The sequence below is a fragment of the Miscanthus floridulus genome, chromosome 3 (assembly GCF_019320115.1).
Source record: "Miscanthus floridulus cultivar M001 chromosome 3, ASM1932011v1, whole genome shotgun sequence".
Taxonomy (NCBI): Eukaryota; Viridiplantae; Streptophyta; class Magnoliopsida; order Poales; family Poaceae; genus Miscanthus; species Miscanthus floridulus.
In genome coordinates, this window is record NC_089582.1 from 7,221,650 (window position 1) to 7,231,411 (window position 9,762).

At 40.4% G+C, this 9,762-nt stretch overlaps 1 long non-coding RNA gene across 1 annotated transcript; it reads right to left on the reverse strand.

The window, feature by feature from the left end:
- Positions 1 to 2,275: 2,275 nt before the first annotated feature.
- Positions 2,276 to 3,449, reverse strand: LOC136544875 (uncharacterized). The gene is made up of 2 exons (XR_010780856.1): positions 3,241 to 3,449; positions 2,276 to 2,550 (listed from the first exon to the last, which is right to left on the reverse strand). It is a non-coding gene; the product is annotated as an uncharacterized lncRNA (long non-coding RNA).
- Positions 3,450 to 9,762: the final 6,313 nt, after the last annotated feature.

A 9,762-nucleotide genomic window follows, 5' to 3' on the forward strand; every position in this document is an offset into this window, starting at 1 on the left:
ATAGACATCGTTTCTTATAGGAAACGGTTCCTTCCTCTTCTCCTCTCCTCTCTCTCTCTCTCTCTCTCTCTCTCTCTCTTCAATAATTTCCTTACCATGTCAGCAAAATGTTTAGGTGGTAGTCCAATTAATGCACATAGAAACTGTTGTAGTTTCTACATCGTGAGTGCCCTTAGTACTTCCAAAAACCTAGTACCATGTCTATAAGGAATTAAGGAGAATAATTAAAATTGCTCACAGAGGCGCCGTAGTAATCAACTTACCGAGTGCACGGAGTTCCATGGACATTGCCGGCATGGCACAGAGAACTATTACCAGCATCGTCACCAAAAGAACAGCGCATGCAGTCATCTTTTCCATGCTCGGGGTTACTCCTTTTCCTAACAGTTCTGTGCTCTGGGTTATCCCTTTGCTGGTTGGCAAGCGGCCTTTGCACACTGCTTTCACGGTCTTATATCAAACATCCAAGAAGTGTTTTTGATGCAGTTAGCACAAAAGCATATCATCTTCTACAAGATGTGGTCACTGGGAAAGCACATGCCAACACTCGTTGTCAGGTGGACCCTTTTGCTGGTCGTTTATGTGTGGTACTCAACATTTATTGTGACAATTATCTATACACCTTCACTCAAAAGTACGGTTATTTTTATATTTGTGATGGGAGATTGATGATGCAGACTTCAACTCGAGGAATTTGTACTACAGAGGGGTGCCGATGACGACGTTTGTGCTGGAATATGATACAAAAAATACGTAGTACAGTATGTTAGTAGTGTGATTGGGACACTACTATTCTCGAAAATAAAATCCGGTGTCTCAAAATCCTTCTATTTTTCCAGTACATTTTTATTTTGTGTCAGAATTCCTTAAAAATTTATGTGTCTGATAATAATAGTGTACAGGGCGATAGTTAATTCTGGTCCAAAACACTCCAACGAATGCGTTGCGGTGCTGGGCCAGCCTGCTGGAGAGAGGAACTGGGCCGCGACGGAAGAGAAGGAGCTTGTGCTGGGCTGCTCGGGCCAATAGCCGAGAAGGGAAAAGAAAAGATAAAAATTCCTTTTCTATTTTCTTAAACACCATTTCAAATCCAATTTAGACTCAAATTTAAATCCTTTTGCAAATTTTGATCAACCCAAGCATCACAAAAATAGGTATGCATCAACATGAATGCACAAATATGTATGTAGACCTTATATTTGATTTTATTTTTAACGAAATTATTATTTTTCTAAATTTAAATGCTCACAAAATACATAAATAAATCAAATTGACCTATTTTAAATTAATGCAAATTTTAGGATGTTACATATATGTGATGTGTAATTAAGGATGCAGAATTCAAATCAAGTATTTCCACTCAAGAAGTGCTGATGACAACGTTTGTCATTTGTTGACGAGCATTCCATTCACACACCAGGGCTAGATCGTCCAAGGTGAAACACAGCCTAGACACACAGCAATGGAGGTAAAAAACAGTGAGGCCGAGCAGCAAGCTAGCTGATTGTGTAGTTCCAATGCTCGTTTTTTTTACTGGAAATCCCCACGAACACCATCTTAAAAGACCCTTCGAGGAGATAGCTGGGTTATCCTAGGATCAGTAAGGCTGCCTAGAATACTAACAAATCTTATTGGGAGAGATGTTAGACAAATAGAGGGTTGGAAGAGGTAAACGTTGGAGAAAGGCAGTAGCCGATTGATTTTTATTGATTGTGTGTGATTCACATCAATCAACAGTGATCCTTTGATATATATATTGAGAGTGTTTATCCCAGTAGGAAACTGATTCCCTGCGAGATCTCCAAGTTTTTCATGAGATTGCGCAAGTTTACATCAAATTTGGATTGAATTGGACTCGTGCAACCAAAACCGGCTCTGGTCGTTTTTTCCACCCGTGGTGCTGACCTAACCAAAACCAGCTTGTGCTAGTTTCTTCAGCGGCTGCACAGTGCATGAGAGGCCAAACTGGCATAGGCTAGTTTTCCTGAATTTGTCCAATTTTATTCAATTTTGATCCTTTTTAACTGTATTTAACTATCTAATTAAATTTTATAGTAATACGATCAATTATACAGATTGAAGCGTCAGACCAATGGATTTATTATCTTGAAGGTTTATTGGTTCGATAATTGCTTCTTGACAGGCAACGTTTGCCGTAGAAGCGTTAAGAAGCAAAATAATCAAATAATTGCTTCTTGACGCTTCTACAGCAAACCCAATTCTGTAGTAATACGATCAATTATACAGAATAAATGAAACTTTTGATCACAATACATAGGCTTATTATCTTATTATACAAACTCATTAAATGTCCATTCACAAAATTATTTACATGTACTTGGGGGCACCATGGGTGAAACTATTGGCAACAGTGACGCGGCGTCGTGTTCCCTAACATTGTCTTCTAAGCCCATTGCAATAGCAATTACGGTGACGTTGATGTTGGTCGTGGTGGACAGGCAGCGTTTGGATCAACCGTGCTGCATGAGTGAGCGGTTCCTGATGATGTTGTAGACTGATATCCAAGATGATCACCAAGGGCTCTCCTCCCTGTCAAAAAGCATGCATATTGATGTTAGAGTATATCATGACTATGATCGAGTTAGTTTGGGATTATAGGATCCCGTGTACGGACTTGACACCCAATTAAGTCTTGCAAACCCTATATATAATAATATATATAAAGCCAGGGAGGCTCAATGCAACTCATCACCCAAATCTTGCAAACCCTATATATAATTAAGCCCCCGCAGCATCCGATTGGGCAGCACCAGCCCGATGATGACGGCGAACGCTGCACCCCCGGCCGCCACCTCAGCCTCACATCATGTGACCCCAGGCCAGGAACAGCACGCGTCGTTGGACGTGTTAGCGGCGGTCGGCCAGGCATGAACCGCGGCATCGAGGCCCGCCGACAACCCACAGGCGCGGCGAGGTCACCTCCGCTGCATCCTGTGCGAGCCCTGCATAGACATCGTTTCTTATAGGAAACGGTTCCTTCCTCTTCTCCTCTCCTCTCTCTCTCTCTCTCTCTCTCTCTCTCTCTCTCTCTCTCTTCAATAATTTCCTTACCATGTCAGCAAAATGTTTAGGTGGTAGTCCAATTAATGCACATAGAAACTGTTGTAGTTTCTACATCGTGAGTGCCCTTAGTACTTCCAAAAACCTAGTACCATGTCTATAAGGAATTAAGGAGAAGAATTAAAATTGCTCACAGAGGCGCCGTAGTAATCAACTTACCGAGTGCACGGAGTTCCATGGACATTGCCGGCATGGCACAGAGAACTATTACCAGCATCGTCACCAAAAGAACAGCGCATGCAGTCATCTTTTCCATGCTCGGGGTTACTCCTTTTCCTAACAGTTCTGTGCTCTGGATTATCCCTTTGCTGGTTGGCAAGCGGCCTTTGCACACTGCTTTCACGGTCTTATATCAAACATCCAAGAAGTGTTTTTGATGCAGTTAGCACAAAAGCATATCATCTTCTACAAGATGTGGTCACTGGGAAAGCACATGCCAACACTCGTTGTCAGGTGGACCCTTTTGCTGGTCGTTTATGTGTGGTACTCAACATTTATTGTGACAATTATCTATACACCTTCACTCAAAAGTACGGTTATTTTTATATTTGTGATGGGAGATTGATGATGCAGACTTCAACTCGAGGAATTTGTACTACAGAGGGGTGCCGATGACGACGTTTGTGCTGGAATATGATACAAAAAATACGTAGTACAGTATGTTAGTAGTGTGATTGGGACACTACTATTCTCGAAAATAAAATCCGGTGTCTCAAAATCCTTCTATTTTTCCAGTACATTTTTATTTTGTGTCAGAATTCCTTAAAAATTTATGTGTCTGATAATAATAGTGTACAGGGCGATAGTTAATTCTGGTCCAAAACACTCCAACGAATGCGTTGCGGTGCTGGGCCAGCCTGCTGGAGAGAGGAACTGGGCCGCGGCGGAAGAGAAGGAGCTTGTGCTGGGCTGCTCGGGCCAATAGCCGAGAAGGGAAAAGAAAAGATAAAAATTCCTTTTCTATTTTCTTAAACACCATTTCAAATCCAATTTAGACTCAAATTTAAATCCTTTTGCAAATTTTGATCAACCCAAGCATCACAAAAATAGGTATGCATCAACATGAATGCACAAATATGTATGTAGACCTTATATTTGATTTTATTTTTAACGAAATTATTATTTTTCTAAATTTAAATGCTCACAAAATACATAAATAAATCAAATTGACCTATTTTAAATTAATGCAAATTTTAGGATGTTACATATATGTGATGTGTAATTAAGGATGCAGAATTCAAATCAAGTATTTCCACTCAAGAAGTGCTGATGACAACGTTTGTCATTTGTTGACGAGCATTCCATTCACACACCAGGGCTAGATCGTCCAAGGTGAAACACAGCCTAGACACACAGCAATGGAGGTAAAAAACAGTGAGGCCGAGCAGCAAGCTAGCTGATTGTGTAGTTCCAATGCTCGTTTTTTTTACTGGAAATCCCCACGAACACCATCTTAAAAGACCCTTCGAGGAGATAGCTGGGTTATCCTAGGATCAGTAAGGCTGCCTAGAATACTAACAAATCTTATTGGGAGAGATGTTAGACAAATAGAGGGTTGGAAGAGGTAAACGTTGGAGAAAGGCAGTAGCCGATTGATTTTTTATTGATTGTGTGTGATTCACATCAATCAACAGTGATCCTTTGATATATATATTGAGAGTGTTTATCCCAGTAGGAAACTGATTCCCTGCGAGATCTCCAAGTTTTTCATGAGATTGCGCAAGTTTACATCAAATTTGGATTGAATTGGACTCGTGCAACCAAAACCGGCTCTGGTCGTTTTTTCCACCCGTGGTGCTGACCTAACCAAAACCAGCTTGTGCTAGTTTCTTCAGCGGCTGCACAGTGCATGAGAGGCCAAACTGGCATAGGCTAGTTTTCCTGAATTTGTCCAATTTTATTCAATTTTGATCCTTTTTAACTGTATTTAACTCTCTAATTAAATTTTATAGTAATACGATCAATTATACAGATTGAACCGTCAGACCAATGGATTTATTATCTTGAAGGTTTATTGGTTCGCTAATTGCTTCTTGACCGGCAACGTTTGTTGTAGAAGCGTTAAGAAGCAAAACAATCAAATAATTGCTTCTTCACGCTTCTACAGCAAACCCAATTCCGTAGTAATACGATCAATTATACAGAAGAAATGAAACTTTTGATCACAATACATAGGCTTATTATCCTATTATACAAACTCATTAAATGTCCATTCGCAAAATTATTTACATGTACTAGGGGGGGGGGGGGGGGCACCATGGGTGAAATTCTTGGCAACAGTGACGCGGCGTCGTGTTCCCTAACATTGTCTTCTAAGCCCATTGCAATAGCAATTACGGTGACGTTGATGTTGGTCGTGGTGGACAGGCAACGTTTGGATCAACCATGTAGCATGAGTAACCGGATCCTGATGATGTTGTAGACTGATATCCAAGATGATTACCAAGGGCTCTCCTCCCTGTCAAAAACATTCATATTGATGTTAGAGTATATCATGACTATGATCGAGTTAGTTTGGGATTATAGGATCCCGTGTACGGACTTGACACCCAATTAAGTCTTGCAAACTCTATATATAATAATATATATAAAGCCAGGGAGGCTCAATGCAACTCATCACCCAAATCTTGCAAACCCTATATATAATTAAGCCCCCGCAGCATCCGATTGGGCAGCACCTGCCCGATGACGACGGCGAACGCTGCACCCCCAGCCACCACCTCAGCCTCACATCATGTGACCCCGGGCCAGGCACAGCACACGTCGTTGGACATGTTAGCGGCGGTCGGCCAGGCGTAAACCCCGGCATCGAGGCCCGCCGAGAACCCATGGGCACGACGAGGTCACCTCCGCGGCGTCCTACGTAGACATCGTTTCTTATTGGAAACGGTTCCTTCCTCGTCTCCTCTCTCTCTTCAATAATTTCCTTACCATGTCAGCAAAATGTTTATGTGGTAGTTCAATTAATGCACATAGAAACTGTGGTAGTTTCTACATCGTGAGTGCCCTTAGTACTTCCAAATACCTAGTACCATGTCTATAAGGAATTAAGGAGAAGAATTAAAATTGCTCGCAGAGGCGCCGTAGTAATCAACTTACCGAGTGCACGGAGTTCCATGGAAATTGCCGGCATGGCACAGAGAACTATTACCAGCATCGTCACCAAAAGAACAGCGCATGCAGTCATCTTTTCCATGCTCGGGGTTACTCCTTTTCCTAACAGTTCTGTGCTCTGGGTTATCCCTTTGCTGGTTGGCAAGCGGCCTTTGCACACTGCTTTCACGGTCTTATATCAAACATCCAAGAAGTGTTTTGGATGCAGTTAGCACAAAAGCATATCATCTTCTACAAGATGTGGTCACTGAGAAAGCACTTGCCAACACTCGTTGTCAGGTGGACCCTTTTGCAGGGGCTTTTATGTGTGGTACTCAACATTTATTGTGACAATTATCTATACACCTTCACTCAAAAGTACTGTTATTTTTATATTTGTGATGGGTGATTGATGATGCAGACTTCAACTCGAGGAATTTGTACTACTCGCGGGGTGCTGATGACGACGGTTGTGCTGGAATATGATACAAAAAATACGTAGTACGTATGTGTTAGTAGTGTGATTGGGACACTACTATTCTTGAAAATAAAATCCCGTGTCTTAAAATCCTACTATTTTTCCAGTACATTTTTATTTTGTGTCGGAATTCCTTAAAAATTTATATATGTCTGATAATAATAGTGTACAGCGCGATAGTTAATTCTGGTCCAAAACACTCCAACGAATAGAGCCAAACAAACGATTCTTATCTTAGAAACCATGAAGATGATCGTTTTAGTCATCGAACTTTGCGTTTTGGGCTTGATTTCATTTATAAACTATCAAAGTGTATTTTATTCTTTAAACTTTTATTTTCAACACAACGTTGTCTACATTCTACGTGGAACGCTGTACTGTTGCACCTGGTTAGCTCGAACACCATCAGTGATTGGAGATAGAAAAATAATATTCATCCAAAAACTCTTTCGTGGTCATTAATAATTTCAAGCTGTTTATTTTTAGTGTTACCTTATAATGGTACCATTTATATATATCCGACTAAATGATATTATGAGAGCAATTACAGTTGCATCGAACACTATTTATTCATTAAGAATACATGGATATATTGAAACAATAACAGATCTATAATTTTGATAATTTATGGTTGAAATTGTGCCTAAAATATAAGGTTCTCTTTTTGAATAGACAAAAATAAGTTGAAAATAAAAGTTAAATGCACTTTGATAGTTTATGGATGAAATTGATCCCAAAATGCAAAGTTTGAGAACTAAAACAATCATTTTCATAGTTGTAGGATGAAATTGATCCTAAAACTAAAGTTTGAGGACCTAAACGGCCGTTTTAAAAGTTTAGGGATGAAATTGATCCTCGAGTAATAGTTGAGGGACCAAAATAGCCATTGTGCCAAAAATATAGATATAGATGTATAAAGATGCACATTTTTTTGATAATGATAGAAATCCGGCCTCTATATCCACGTATGGATATACACAATTAAAGTTTACAAGTGTCTTTAGACTCAAAACCTCAAAACTGAGGTACCAAAAAATGGAAGACAACAAGACTAAGAGAGCTAGAAAGATTGAGCTTCTAGCTTCTATCCCATTGCTACAAACTTGCTTTCTTTTTGTGAAGTGGCAATCCTTCACATCCTCGTTTACTCAGAAACTCTTGATGTTAGAAACTCAGAAGCACCTACACAAGAACAACTCGAAGGAACTCCACATTAATTAAGCAGGAAGACGTGGAAACCACAGTGTCGGGTTGCCTGACGAAGCCTTCAGGAAAGTAAGGACGCTAGCGGCACAAAAATGATGCCTCTAAGGTAAAACGTCGCCATCCTGGTTTCCGGCCTAATTCACTACCGGACTCCTGTAGTTTGCCGAGTGTCCAAAACACTCGGCAAAATACATAAAACACTCGGCAAATGGTTCGCCGAGTGTAACACTCGGCGAACAACACTCGCCAAAAACAGTGACGGCAAAGCCAACTTTGCCGAGTGTCTTTTATCGGGCACTCGGCAAAGGCTTTGCCGAGTGCCCGACACTCGGCAAAGTTGAAACCGAAAAAAACCCGAAAAAATGGGATTTTTACCCAAAAAAAATGAAATTTTTTTTTATCAATGGAGGCCCCACCGGCTAGCGCCCACCCATCTCTGACATTTTTCGCGTGAATTTCATGGCTATGCGGCCGACGCGATTCGAACCCGAGACCTCCCGCTGTGCACATACCTCCTCTACCACTACACCACACTCTCACTTGTGTCTGGATTCCGTTTTAGTTCCCAATATATTATACTAAACCGAGTGTAAATTGCATGTTTCAGGCCCTAAACGAATTCAAATAAAAAAGTTGTAAACTACAAAGTTTCATAACTTTTCGAGATCTACACTTTTAGTTTAGGAAGTTTTTCCATCCGAGGTCGTTTACAAAATTTGAATTTTAAAAATTTGAAATTCAAACACAGTTTTGCATGACAAGATGTTTTCAAATCAAAAAGTTGTAAACTACAAAGTTTCATAACTTTTCGAGATCTACACTTTTAGTTTAGGAAGTTTTTCCATCCGAGGTCGTTTACAAAATTTGAATTTTAAAATTTTGAAATTCAAACACAGTTTTGCATGACAAAATGTTTTCAAATCAAAAAGTTGTCAACTACAATGTTTCATAACTTTTTGAGATCTACACTTTTAGTTTAGGAAGTTTTTCCATCCGAGGTCGTTTACAAAATTTGAATTTTAAAATTTTGAAATTCAAACACAGTTTTGCATGACAAAATGTTTTCAAATCAAAAAGTTGCCAACTACAAAGTTTCATAACTTTTCGAGATCTATAAAGTTTATTTTGGTTGTTTGGTCATCTGTTCATCCGACATGGTCGTTCTAACATTGTTCACAAATCTTATATATCTCTATTGTAGTTTCATAAACTACCAGAGACATATGTTAGATTTGTGAACAAATTTATTTTCACTTTGTCGTATGAAGAAAAGACCAAAACAAACATTGTACATCTTGATGAGTTATACAACTTTGTAGTTGAAAACTTTTTGATTTGAATTAATTTACTGCTTCAAAATGTGCTTTGAAATTTTCTTTGCCGAGTGTAAAAAAATAACACTCGACAAATAAGCTCTTTGCGAGTGTCAAAAAAAAACACTCGGCAAAGAGACTCTTTGCCGAGTGTTAAAAAAAACACTCGGCAAATAGCATCTTTGCCGAGTGTCAAAAAAAACACTCGGTAAAGGCGTCTTTGCCGAGTGCCCGAAAAAGAACACTCGGCAAAGCACCTGACACTCGGCAACTTAGGCGTTTCCGGTAGTGATTACCTCCGTCAACCACTACTGGATTCAGGTTATTTGCCGAGTGCCTGAGACACTCGGCAAAGGCCAAATTACACTCGGCAAAGCCTTTGCCGAGTGCGGCACTCGGCAAAGAACACACGGCAAAAAATTGATCGGCAAACACTACTACAGGAATGAATTTGCGCAGCGTGGCCAAAACACGCTCCGTGGCGGGCACCTTTTTTGCCCGCCACGGTTAACCGGTGGCTGGCCAGCGAGGCCGGCCACCGGGGCGCCCGCTGCGGGAAATTGGTTTACCGCGGCGGGCCACCTTACCTGC